Here is a 14,605-nt window from a genome sequence, read left to right as displayed (position 1 = left end):
CACATACGGTGTAGTGGCGCGAACTGGCAGGGGGCGTTTGGATTCTACCCCTTCCCCAAATAAGATTTTCATACGTGAATGTTCGTTCATGCTTTTTGTCCCTGAGTTGCTTCCATGTCACTGCCTTACACAAACGGCATAAGTCCTGGTTGTTGAGTGCCATACTTCAGAGTTCTAAGCAGCTCTTGTAACACTGTTTAAACCTTATTTGCACCTGCTGCAGCTTCACTATTCAAAGTAAGTGGGGTCCATTTGTGGACCTGACTGCATTGGAAAACAATGTGATACAGTGCCTCCCTAAACCGCTTGACGGAGGCCCCCGAGGGGCGGTGAGATGGCGCGGACTGAGAGGGGGCGCTTGGCTCCTGCCCCCTCCCCAAGTCGTGTTGCCCTGGTGAGGCCTGAGATCGCCTCCCTTTTGAAGAATCTTCCATTCTGGACCTTGTCCCACAATCCGTTTGACCTGAAGACACGCTGTCGTGGGGCGCCCCTTTACCGTTTTAGTTGCCATTCCGCCCGCTTTTGGTACTCTGTGCCTCTTCCGCCATTCAGCTGTTTACCGCCCGCTCTTGCGACTACAACGTCTCGCTCACCATGTAGTTGAGTTGCTCCCGCTCTTAAGATTTAACCGAACTTTTTGGACTGCTGAAAGCGGTTGTATTCCGACCGCTGGTTGGTGGAGACATTTTGACTATATTCTGGACCTGCATTGTCGCGTAATGCGTCATATGACGCGACGCGTTAGCGCACCCGGAAGTGCTCCGGTGCGCAAGGCGCAGCTTCCCGGAAGCGATCCACAGCGCGCCGCGCAGCGCGTAACGTAAGCATAACAGGTCATGTGACTTGTTAATAAAACTTTTCATTGGTTCATTTTACTTTTGTTTTCCTAATGATGTAAGACTAGGTCATGTGACCTAAAAATAACACTTTTCATTGGATTAAAACATTTTTTTTCCCAAACGATGAAAGCCCCACCTTGTTTCTGGATGTTTCAGACTGAAGCTGGCGTCACCATGAGAGCACCACCATCTCGTAGCTCCGTCGTGGCCATTCCGCAAGCAATCATGGCAGCCGCTCCCCACCGGAAGCCTGCGGGAGTCGACGGCCCCCAAGACTTTTGTACAATCTTCAAGGCTGAGGGGATGCTTTCGAGAATGGAACCCAAGCCCTGGCAGACAAGCATCCGAGTTCCAAGGTGTCCCAGGGCCATTTTACTGGACCAGGCCCAAATCCGAAGAGCCGGCCGCCATTTTAAGAGTCCTGTGGAAGCCGCCTATCGCTGCACCGCAAGAGTGGGAGCAACTCAACTACATGGTGAGCGAGACGCTGTAGCCGTAAGAGCGGGCGCTAAACAGCTGAATGGCGGAAAAGGCACAGTGTAGCAAAAGCGGGCGGAATGGCGACTGAAACGATAAAGGGGCGCCCCACTACAGCAGACGAGCCTCCGCCATGTGCTTCAAAACTGCATACGTATCTCGTGATATCAAGGTTGGGCAACCAGTACACAACAAGCAGTTACAAGTCCCATTTACACCGGCGCCATTTTGGGCGCGGCCGGGCAGGTCCAGGATCTACTGAAACATAACAAATGAGGCTGACGTCTCTGAAGCAGTTGACGAACAGCAGGACATAGCAAATAAACATGAACTCTCTAAAGCTGTTAACTCACTGCAGGACAAAACAAGTAAACCTGAAACCTCTGGAATAATTGTCGCTCAAAAGAACAACACACAAAACTCTGTAGAGCCTGAAGAAAAAAAACAGAAGGGCACTGTAGTTTCAGACACACTTAACACTAATGACTAAACAAAGATATCGTCTGTTTATGAAGCAGTTATCATCTTCACAGAATTGACAAAGAAGTGTACAGACACCAATGCTATTAAGAAACACAAGGAAATCCTAACGCATCAGCATTCTCGGAAGAGGTTGACACAGATAACATCTTAAGGAACAAAGAAAGACCTGTTCACTCTTGACACCCCAGGTGCTGTGTATGTTGCACTATAGTGCTGCATCGAGAAAACGGACAACCCTATTGATGTGGATTTTTCATTATTGATTATTGTAAAGAAATGGCGACTCCCCCCTTTAGCAGATTAGCTAAATGTTTGCGTAATTTAGGCATAAAAGTTATATTATTGTTGTTGTTGTTATCGTTATAGTTCTGGTTAATTTCAAAAAATGGTTAAATATATTTACAGTTTTTGTTGCGTTCGTTATATTTAAAAGTTAATAAAGTTTTAAAATCTAACTTTGTTGGAGTGCTATATATGTTTAAAAAATCGGGTGAATGGGGCCTTGAATCGGGTTATTGTCATGTGTGGGCTTTGCAAGTGTACTGCTACAAGATCGGACATTTCAAACTCAAATGCACGTTCTTTTTCTTACCTTTCCGAAGCATGGAGAGCAATAGCAGGCAGAGAAAGGGTGATGCACGTGTTGAACACTGCCTGGCCTGGCAAGTTGCTGGCAGTGCCCCCCCGCCCGCTCCTGAAAGAGGGCACACACACACCGCCGCCCCGAGTACTTCACAAATCTTTAAAAGACCATGCGCTTGTTCATGAGGCTTAAATGGTTTATCACCCCTTCTAGAACCCCTGCATCGACCCTCTGACGTTTCCTGGAAGAATTAGCACGTAACACAATACCAAGCCCTGTCAGCTGAAACCCCCGAGAAATCATGGGGCATATTATCAAGGGGGTTTATTTCCGCTTTTTTGGCTTTAAAAGCCAAAAAAAAAAGAGATAAAATTATCTCCCTATTACCAAGCTGTCGCTAACACCAGTTAGTGACAGCTAAAAGGAGATAGCGACCATCTTGGGCCCCGCTTTGCATATCAGTGATATTTATCACTAATGACATGCAAAGTGGGCGTGCCAAGATTTTAGCGACTGGAAACAGTCCCTAACCATCGCTATCTCCTATTACCAACTTTTGGAGATATTCGCGCTAAGCGCGAATATCTCCAAAACCTAACACCTGCCCTGAGCAGTTTTAGCCATGTTATCCAATGGGAAGTGGATAACATGGCTAAGAGCATTTGCTGGATAATGCATGAATATCGCTGACTTTTCAACGATATTCATGCATTGCGGCCGTTTTTTATCGCATTTGCGATAAACCTTGCTAATAGCAAGGTTTATGTGCGATAAAATTCGCCGATGTGCGGCGATAATTTTTGTCTCTAAACAAGTTAGAGACAAAAATTATCGCTAGTTGTTGGTAATATGCCCCCGGGTTTTTCCTTGCAGGAATCGGGAAGCGAAAGACTAGCACTGAAATCAGTAGTCTTGTTGCGTGCTTATCTAGGTTCCTGATCGATACTGTGACCTTATGCCCCTATTCGGCCATAAATCCATTTATTCCCTATATTGGCATAACCGTTCAAGTGCGATTTTCTGAAAGTCATCTCTGGCCTCACACGAACAGAGCCACATTCCAGCATGACTCTCTGCTACTTCCTTTGCGACCAATTAGTGCAATGACAGAGCAGCAGTCACTATCTGATATTCCTAGATAACACTCCGAGTTCTTCAACAAGATAAAAACTTAGCAAACCTGGAAATCCCCGCTTGCTATGTTTTGATTAGTAATGGAACTCTAATGAGCAACTGATAACTGTCACTTCCTAGTGACATCTTTAATTGACGTCTTATGTCCAGCAAACTTGCGTCAAACCCGGCACCTGTCAGGTATAAATATTACCAACGTTGCCTTAAGCAATGTGAGTTTGTTGCCTGTTGCTGATGCCAGCTGCCTGCATGACCCTGTGTTGGTAAATCTAGCACTCTGTCGGTGCAGCCTGCTATCCTGTGGTGGTGAAGCTGCTGATTACCATTATCGCCGCTACAGCGCGAACTATGGTGCAGTACGCTTGAGGAGCCGAGCATCCGTCCTCTGCGAAGACATCCAGCCGATTCCAGCTGCCCGCGGACGCTGTCACCCCTCCTTCCTCGACGCGCTGAAGAGAGCCGCTGCCTTTCTCGTGCAGAGAAATCCAGTCCCGGCGCTTCCGGTTTACCCTCGCGGGTGACTGGGATATCGAGAGAGACCCCTGAAGGAGATACCAATCCTCCATCATTCTATTCAGAGGTATGGTGTTGACTAAACCCTTAGGCGAGAATTCTTGAAACAAACCTTGGCAAAACCAACTTAACTTAAGCTACTTACTTGCTCCCCCTTTCACGTGTTAGGCTTAGGTCAGGCACACTGGGGTAGGCTTAGTTAGAAGCACCAGTTGAGTATGTTAGCCTAATGTATATATGACTGTATATATGTTTTATTACTTTTAAACCATTGTATGGCTAAGAAACCATATCAATGCTTTTACAGTTCTATTTCGCAATACTTATCTTACTGTACGTACTTTTTATAATAACAGTTATTGCAATTGTGGCAATACATTTCTCTTGTACGAGAAGAAAGACTGTTCAATAAATGTTAACCCTTTATTGATACACGCCCGTCTCTCTATTCTCTACATCTGTGAAAGTAAACTGCACCAGACTGACTGAGTGAAATCTATGTCTATTGTTTCACACGACCCTAGAGATCGACTCTTGATCTGAGGAGCAAAGTTGTCATGTTGCACGGTTGTTGGAAAACTGAATCCCTTCTTGTCTGTGCCAAGGAAGCTGATCACTTCCTATGCAGAGAAGAAAGTTTCCAGTGACCTCTGAGCTAGTTGGTAACACAACCCAATTAAGTTTAGCATAGTCAGTGGAGGCCTGGAATATCCGCAGTTCCACGTCAATACTACTGTTTATGTTATTCCAATGCGCAGGGCCTAGTGGGAAACTAGGAACTACACTACATGGCGCCCAACGTTTTGGTAAGGCGATAAACTAACGCAAGACTTGTAGAGTAACTCAGTCGTGCATATTTCACACCCCTTTCTCCCGTAAATACTCCAATAGACGTCTGGAGTGGGTGAAAGGTTAAAATCCGCCCGACCTTAGTAGGAAGAGATTCCTATGTAGAGCTCTGGTTTATTCAACGTTGAAGGATACAGTGTTCCAAAATATTGTGCACCTAATCTTTGTCTCCTTGGAGACCTACTCTGCAAAGCCTGCATTTTAAAAAAATGTCAGACAATGAAGAAGAAAGGGAAGCAGCTAGGCTGGCTTCCATACTAATAGAGGAGGACTCGAGTCTCCTACAGGCAGACCCGGATGCTATTATCATCCCGGTCCAGTTAAGAAGATCTATAACTTTAAAACTTATAGAACACGGACTGACACCTCAAGGTGGTATAGTAATTTTCGTGATAGAGGCTCACGAGTATCGGCAGACAGAGGTATTCTATTCATGGATAAACTTTCCAGCGGTAAACGCTATAACACAAGAGTTTCACTATTACAAAATAGAGGAACCTCCGGGAGAGTACGCTCCTTTCGAGGAGATTGAAATCCCACTTAAATTTCAAGAGCACCTGCTCTGGTTTAATGGCGCCCTAAAACACACTGATCACATAACCAGGCTCGGTCCACTAGGTAGACCAGGAGCCACGTGGCCGGTTCTAGCCAGCTACACACCACATCCTGACATTGCAAAAATGTCTAGAGAAGAGCTGTTAGTACAGCTAAACACATTAATAAAAATACATAGGCAATTAGTCCAATATGTAATGCGGACTGCAACAGTCCAGCCAGCTGTTAATACACCACAGCTGACCCCTCATCAGGGGAACACAAATAAAATTACACCACAGAACATACAGTCATGTCTTGGTAAAACACCCGTAAAACGGGAACAAATTCCTTTCTGGTTAGCCCAGAAAATCACTCAAATAGAGGCAGTATTTCCTGATACTACCCCTATTGAGAAACACAGAATCTTGACCATCTGCCTTCCTATGGGAATCGCACCACACATGGAGGACTGCGACACTTGGGGTACAGTCTTTGCTTCCATTTACACAAAAACACACGGTGTTCCATCTATGGCGGTAATACCAGAAGTGCTAAAACAGATTCAAAATGAATTCGGTCCAGAGCCCGCTTTAAATCTAGGTATGAAATTACTGAAAGACTTCAAGCAGGTCACGGCTATATTATTAGCCAACGTAAAGGGAGAAGCAGCATCTGTGGCGATCCGCCAGAAGTTGAGGGAAACAGATATAAAAGATCCTGTTGAGCTTGCAAAAATCATAGGAAAATGCTATGAAGAATTAGGTAGAGACAGCTTGGGTGGGAAACCAGTTAAGCCCCAACTGCTCGAAAATCCTGAAAAATTATTTATTAAAAATAATTTAAACACTCCTAAAAAGAGCTGGGATGGAAATAAACAATCCACTCCCAAGGAAAAAGTTTTCCAGTCCAGAGGAAGGTCTCCTCGACGGAGGGAAAGAACTCCGACTCGAGAACGCCAGTCTCCCCAACGGGAGCCCTCTGAGAAAAGATATAACCTTAGAAATAGGGATAATATAAAAAAACCTGATAGATATCAAAGTATTGATACACGTCCCTCTCGATCTCTTCCACAGAATTCGGAAAGAAGAGGACGGTCAGACCCAGGAGAGCACACCAAGTCCAAAGACAAGGAACCTGCTCAAAATAAGAAATCTCAATTTCAGAAAAAGAAGGTAGCCAGTATTAGAGTAATCAACCATGCCGAGAATACTGAGGACACAGTTGAAAAACGGGGAGTGGGCATTGACAATGTTGGACAGTGCAGCAGAAATCAGTATAGCGCGCAAGATCTTGATGAGTCATCTGGAGACAGTGGACACGAATGAATTCATTCAGGTTGAAACTGCCGATGCCAGACTTAGCGAGCCCCATAAAATATACGAAATAACATTGCGTATAGAGGGTGATAAGACTAGGAAAATTAAGGGTCTATTTTGGGATAAGCTCTCAAAAGGCTATGATATTCTGTTAGCTGAAAAAAAGATTGGCCCCCAGAGTTTGTCAGGGAGTGCCCTCGTGGCGAAGAAGTGATTATGCCTGCCTTCTCGAATCACATTCCGATTCACAAAAAATATACATATGCAAGGAAATGGGCAGTGGCCCAGGCACCGGCATTGTATAAAAATCATGTAGGATGGGATGAGGATTCACCTCCTCACAAAATCCAACTAAAAAGTGAACCAACTGCCCAACGGCAGTATCCCATAAAGCAAGAAGCTAAAAAACAGGTCAGGGAGATCTTAGATCAACTTGAGTACCAGGGGGTGATTGAAACATGCACCTCTCAAATGAACAATCCTTTGTTTCCTGTCTCCAAGCCAGACAATTCATATCGTCTAGTTTTGGACTACAGACACCTTAATACATGTTGCAAAACCTTTGCAGTACAAAACTCGCATAGTGCAGCCCTAATGAATAATATAGTTAGGAAAAAATACAAAACGACATTAGACATATCTAATGGTTTCTTTTGTCAAAACATTGCACCAGAAAGCAGATATTTGACCGCTTTCTCCGCATTTGGGTCACAGAAAAAATTCTGTCGACTCCCACAGGGGTTCAAGAACAGCCCAGGACTATTCTCAGCTAGGGTAACAGAGTTACTACAAATCTATGATGATGAAGCATTATCTTACGTAGATGATATTTATCTCACAGACGACGACTTGGATACTCATTTGAAAAGAGTGAACACCATTATACTTGGGTTCGCAGCAGAGGGTTACAAATTCAACTTTAAAAAGTCCCGAATTGCCCATCTGACAGTACTATTCTTAGGGTACGAATTATCAAGTGAAGGGAAAAGCCTAGCGGACAACTTCTTAGAGAAGTGCGCTGTACTCCAAGCTCCAAAAACGCTGAAGAATTTACAATCAATACTAGGTTTTCTGAATTTCGGAAGAACTTACATCCTAAATTACGCAGAGAGGGTTAAACCTCTCTACGAACTAATAAAACCTGATTTAAAACAAATCAATTGGACTCAAAAACACACAGAAATTTTGAGATCACTGCAAACAGACATGTTAGCAAAAACAAAATTAGACACACGTGACAACACGATCGATCTTGTAATCCGAGTCATCCAAGGAAGATGCGGATTCACGTACCTAACCTCTAATGAGGGAGAAAAGGTACCAATTTCAATTAAATCTCACTTGTACACACAAGCAGAAAAAGCATTCAGTCACACAGAAAGAACTGTGAACGCAGTGCAAATCGCATTAGCAAATGAAAGAGAACTAGCACACGGCAAACGGATTAATATCCTTACAGCGGAATCCGCCTTCGAGGCGCTATTCAGCCCAGTAAACATGCCTACAGTGTCACTGGATCCGAAATGGATACAGTGCATAGATTCTCTAGGAGCGGAAGACGTGAAATACTATTTCGCCCCGCAATTTGAAGAACTGAATGATTTAGAATATGAAGAAGAATATCCTCTGCCAATCGAAATTCTGCCTCTCCCACAATACGCCTGTATAATCTATACAGATAGCTTTGTACAGCATTTCAACGTAGAGAGAAAATCCTACGATGCAGCGTGTGCGATCATTAAAGGTCGTTGGCTGTGCGGTAAATTCAGACCGAAAATAACAAAAACTGAATCAGTAAAGTACTGTTCGGCTCAAAGAACTGAAATCAGATCTTTAAAGATGGCGCTCGAAAATGCAGAACGCGAATTCCCCACACTTATCGTGTGCGATTCTCATTTTTGCGTCAATTCTTACAACAATAAACTGCAGAGTTGGATCGAAAACGACTACAAAGATGACACAGGTACCACAATAAAGCATAAATTGCTCTGGAACGAGGTAGCTCTTTTAAGTAAAGAACTACAAAAGACTCACGTGATTCACGCACAGAGTCTTCAACGTGATGGCGTTCACGTTGCAGGGAATTCATTGGCTAATACAGCCAAAGCGGAAGCAACTAAACCGGCTTCCGTAGCCACAAAAAAGCGTACAGATAAGTACATAGACGGGGAAACCATGCTGGCAGTAAAAACGACCGTAAAAGGCGACTGTGCAGCACTACCCGTAAACTATCCACTCAATTATGCATACATAATCGATGCAAACTCCGTTCCTTTTGCTCGAATCCCTGGAGTGGGGGACAGAGTAATTCCAAACAGGAGCAGGAGGGGCTTCCTCTTACTGGAAGCACACATGGGGTTGGGTCTGAGACACCAAACAATCAAAGCCTCTCTGAAAGAATTACGATCAGAGTACTGGTGGCCAGGAATGAGTATAGATATTCAATGTTTTGCTCAAAATTGTGAAGACTGCAATAGAGATCGCAGTAATGAACAGGCCAGTGTAGTTTCAGGATCCCTTCTAGACAGCATAAGGCGGTCTATCTGCGCAATCAAAGAAGAGAAGCGCGTCCCAGTGTACACCGTTAAGACGAAAAGCACTTAAAAAATGAGGCCTCCAGCGCTCGGCTGACGCTAGAACAGTTATAAAAGATTTGCGAGTCTTTATCGGCACATACGCAATTACCACGTTCCATTCTGACCAGGGTCCTGCTTTCAGCTCTCGAGCCTATAAGGAGGCCATGGCTAGCATGGGAATTGGGTTGCGGTATTCTTGTCCGTCATACCCCGTAAGGGAACAGTGTGGTAGAAAGAAAAAACCGTGACATAAAGCAATCTATAACAGCGAAGGTATTAGGTTCAGGCGCTGGGTGGGTCAAACATTTAATAAGTGTCCAGACTAGTCTTAACAACATGCCAAGAAATTCTCTAAAAGGTTTCAGCCCATACGAACTATTGTTCGGAATTAGAATGAACGTTCAGGACCTCGATAGTCAGATGTCAGTGGTACAAGAAGAAAAAACGCAGTTTGATGTAAAAGACCGTTTGGCTGTTTTACAGGAACTGAATGAAACAAGAAAATCATTAAGCAACATAAAGTTAAAGCAACAGCCAAGTACCACTGACGAGGCACCACCCGCAACAGCCCCAGCAAGGCCTGTCTGGATTCCAAAGATTGGGGATCTAGTCAGAGAAAAGATCGCGGTTAAGAAGGAATTTGGGCCTTCTTACAGAAAAGCAGTACCTGTCTTAGCAGTCACCGGAACAAGATCAGTTGTGCTACCGCCCCTTGCTGGTAAAAAGGAGAACAGAGTCGTGTCTATCGATCTGGTAAAACCACAAGCATGTGGCCTATAATCAACAGTAGGCCCAGTGGACTCCCAAGAAACAACAGAATTCCCAAACTTGCAACAATCCAAGAGGTTCAAACTGAAAGACTAATCACATTCGATCAGCCTGCAGTGCACAATGAAGGACTATGCAATAAAGCCATGGAACTCGTGCCTCTTGAAACACAGATTGAAACAGTTCGTCAAGAAACAACACCAGTCTACACTAATGTGGCATCAGAAAGTGCTACCGAGAGACAGATTGAAAGAACAATCCCATCAATTGACAGAACTGCCTCTGGTTATTTCATCAACTTCGACAACTTCTCTGAAGATTTAAACGACCCCGAAGTGATGCCAGAAACAAAAAAGTATTCTAAAGAAAATACAACAGGACTCCTTCAACAAATCAAAGAACTATATCTGGATTCACCGTTGATTGAGCATTGGATTATCTCAGGGGTATTCATACTCCTACTCTGCCTAATTTTAGTTTTAATTTTAGGAAAGTTCATTACAATTGAATGGACACAGCAAGTCAGAACATCAACCTAGTCCTGAAACCACACAGATCATCCCACGTGAAGAAAAGAGAACTGTCAACAGTAAATGTCACAGCTATTCCAATACCTGGTGGGGTAGTATGGGAGAAAACAGACTATGAGATCTATGGTCCGGTCGAAATCCTGAAGTATCCTCATCAACTAAAGGTTTCCTTAAGTGACTTTGTGGCACCAAGTACATTCTCTGATGATTGGGACTTTAACAGTATTAATGACATGATGTCTGATTTAGTAATGTCAGCTAGATTCACAGATCATGATTATTTACAAGGTTCATCTAGTTATGAGCAGTTATTCTGTTACACCCACTATGGGGATCATTACTTGCATAAATCTGCACAGCCTAGAAATGTTTTTATGTATAATCAATGGGAACATTGTTCTACACCACCTAAAAGCAGTTCTAAAGCATTTTTTGAGAAATTCAAATACTTCTCAGGGTTTAACACCAGTGATGCAGAAACGTTTTATTATAAACTGTTAGATAAAACAGGCATGAAAACAATGCTGACAAATTCTAAATTGATATATTCAGAAGCATTTTATGACAAAATGATGACATTTGGTTTTGATTATTGGAAAAATAATATTGAAACGAAAACGATTTGGGGTACAAAAGATTGGCAGGTGCAAGGCATTGAAGCACTATTTAGAACCTGCATGATACCTGAACAAATGTTATTTTTAAATGACACAATACACCAAACATCTTGTCTTGGCCTAGCTAAGATCAAAGACCTTAAAACACCGTCTATTCCAAAGCCAATACCTGAAAATGCAACCGCTGATATTGAGTTAGACGTGTCACAAATTTTACATTTCAACAGAACACATCCTGATTGGAAAAAGTGGTTAATCTGGCCTACAGACACAAATAGCTGTCAAGATAGGTTCCTGAATAAAACACAGGGGTTACAAATGACCAGATTAGACCCTAGATACTCCCAGAGACAACATCCAGGGATTATAACAACATACAGTGTAGGGAAACTCTGCCTAGAATGGCTAACTACATCCACACTGGAAATTAAGCAACACTTGTCTTTATTAAAAGATGGTGCTGATTTGCGCGATTTCATTCTTGGACCACGCAAACAGCGTCAAAAGCTTTTCATAGCGACCAGTATCTATGCTGCTTACAACGAGGCTTGGAAAGTAAAGCAAATTGAAACTGCTGAAAAAATACGAGAAATTGATCGTATTAATTTGGAGAAATCACTTTCTGTGGTAGACAATGGGTTAATGACTCTGTCTTCCAGAATATATTCTTTGGACAATATTGTATCCTCTGCCTTTGATGTGATAGACAGAGATTTGCTAATGTTACAACATGGCCAATCTCAATTACGCTCTATTATAGAATTAGGCTGGACGCTGCAAAATCTTCGTTCAGGCTATGTGCCTTGGCGGTTGATAAACACAACGTCATTATTTTCCAGTTTTAACCTTACTGATAAACAGATCACTTTGGCACAGAAGGGTGCAGACTATACAATCCTGAGCATCGAAAAACTCGAGAGATTATCATTGACAATGTCAGAGAGTCCTGTCATTGAATGGATAATACACGGAATTATCACAATTCCGATAACAACTTTCCGATTTCATAAATGCCTTGAGTACATACCTGCTGGCCAATATGAACAATTGGGTAAAGGATATGTTAAATCTATATGGAAATTACCATACACTCATACTTGCTATAGTGACAGCGACAAAAATGTATTTCTTAGTGGTAACAACTGTAAACATTCACTAAGCGGTATACTTTTGTGTCAGGGTATTAATTTACACGGAGCATGTGATGGAAATTCAAACAACCTTTCATGCCACCAGCTAGTCACACCTGCAACTCAGATAGAGCCCTTCTTTATGCAACTCGCAAACGGGAGTTACATTCTTAGAACGGATCACAGGTGTTGTGGCCTCGCGCCAGGGAAAAGTTATCTAGTACAAGTAACGTCCATGGTCAAATGTTGTATGCAAGCATTGTTCCCGAGCGGGCCTCCAGACATAGTGACTCCCCTCTGGCCTCGTCTGAATCTCTATTCTATACGAATTGATACATTAAGCAAAATGAAATCTGTGCTTTTACAGACAACAGTGCCTATAACGTCATCTAAAGAGACGTATGATCTTCTAGTCGCAAGGACGGCTACTGAAGTCCATGACCTTTTATCAACAAATTGCCCCGTGCATTTCGTAGAAATGTTCAGCCAACTCCTTAACATGTCTAGTGCAACAAGCATCCCAGGCATATTTAAGACAGTCTTTACGGGACTGCTAACACCCTTCCAGGCAATTTTGGGAATCTTTCCTAATTTTGTGCACTCCATTTTTGGCGGCATACCACTATTTTTGGGACTCGTTGCAGGGATTCTATTTTTGACCCTCCTGCTACGTTATGGCAAGCCTCGGCTCAGACATAGCTCCCATGGGAATGGAAGAGACAATCCTAGCAATGCGCTACCGGGACAGGATAACTAACGTCCTCGGATTGGCCAGGCTGAGAGATCTAAACATGACCTGGTTCCTTTCATTCAGACCGATATGGCAAAATTGCATTTTACCTGTGCTACGGTGTATGCTTTGCGGCGATGAATGCGTGTTGGACATCTGTCTTTCACTTCCATCAGCAGTACCAATGGACGTCGATACTTTGCTCAGTCCAATAACGGCTCACGCATTGTGTTGTCCCCAGCGGCTACCAATCCTGATGACGGCATTTGTGGAGACTCCTGTACTACAGCCAAGTGGTAACAGTGGAGCGAGTGACAAAAGCAACATCATCCAGGTACAACGTTCTGTGAGCATTGCTGGTCCTGCCTTCGATGACAGCAATCATTCTCACACCTGCCAAGTTACAGCGCTATCTAATTTGGTTGAACTATCACCTGATTTTGTAGACCAATTCTTTGCGAGCCTGTCTGATACGATGTTCTCACCCACAGAGAAACAATAACTTTTGAAAAGCTTTCCGACACACAGCGTTCCCATGAACTCTGAATTCGGCCTTCAGTTTTGATCAACAAAAACTGCCAAGAGCTTTGGAAATCTATTTTCTTTGAATTGGACAATTTTTCTAATATTGACCTTTTTTGGCACGAACAATTCTTTGCTTAACGTAAAAACTATTCTTAGAGAACAGAAGCTTCACACTTCTATTTCTAAACACATCGAGAGACATAACAACATAACACCAGCCTCTAGCACACATATTATTACGATGCATTTTTTTGTGATGATTTATCTCGCATTTCTTCTGTCAGAGATACTTCATGTGTAATTCTTTATGCATAATCGTTCATTGATTTCATATGCAATAATTTTTTGAATGATTACTATGCTTTAAAAAACGTACAGTATCTAAATTCCATGTATTACAAGTACGCCTATTTCGAATGCATTTATGTATTTTGGGGTGGGCAATGTTACACATGCATCTAATTGCTTAGTTCTAGTGATTTTGATGGACATGAAAACGTGGAGTGGGTGTTGCGTGCTTATCTAGGTTCCTGATCGATACTGTGACCTTATGCCCCTATTCGGCCATAAATCCATTTATTCCCTATATTGGCATAACCGTTCAAGTGCGATTTTCTGAAAAGTCATCTCTGGCCTCACACGAACAGAGCCACATTCCAGCATGACTCTCTGCTACTTCCTTTGCGACCAATTAGTGCAATGACAGAGCAGCAGTCACTATCTGATATTCCTAGATAACACTCCGAGTTCTTCAACAAGATAAAAACTTAGCAAACCTGGAAATCCCCGCTTGCTATGTTTTGATTAGTAATGGAACTCTAATGAGCAACTGATAACTGTCACTTCCTAGTGACATCTTTAATTGACGTCTTATGTCCAGCAAACTTGCGTCAAACCCGGCACCTGTCAGGTATAAATATTACCAACGTTGCCTTAAGCAATGTGAGTTTGTTGCCTGTTGCTGATGCCAGCTGCCTGCATGACCCTGTGTTGGTAAA

At 43.0% G+C, this 14,605-nt stretch overlaps 1 protein-coding gene across 1 annotated transcript in view; it reads left to right on the top strand.

The window, feature by feature from the left end:
- The window catches only part of LOC147748871 (uncharacterized), a 1,009,512-nt gene that overhangs the window by 803,718 nt on the left and 191,189 nt on the right, over positions 1–14,605 (top strand). The window lies entirely within an intron of this gene.

The sequence above is a fragment of the Lissotriton vulgaris genome, chromosome 1_1 (assembly GCF_964263255.1).
Source record: "Lissotriton vulgaris chromosome 1_1, aLisVul1.2, whole genome shotgun sequence".
Taxonomy (NCBI): Eukaryota; Metazoa; Chordata; class Amphibia; order Caudata; family Salamandridae; genus Lissotriton; species Lissotriton vulgaris.
This window is presented reverse-complemented; position numbering and strand designations above follow the sequence as displayed.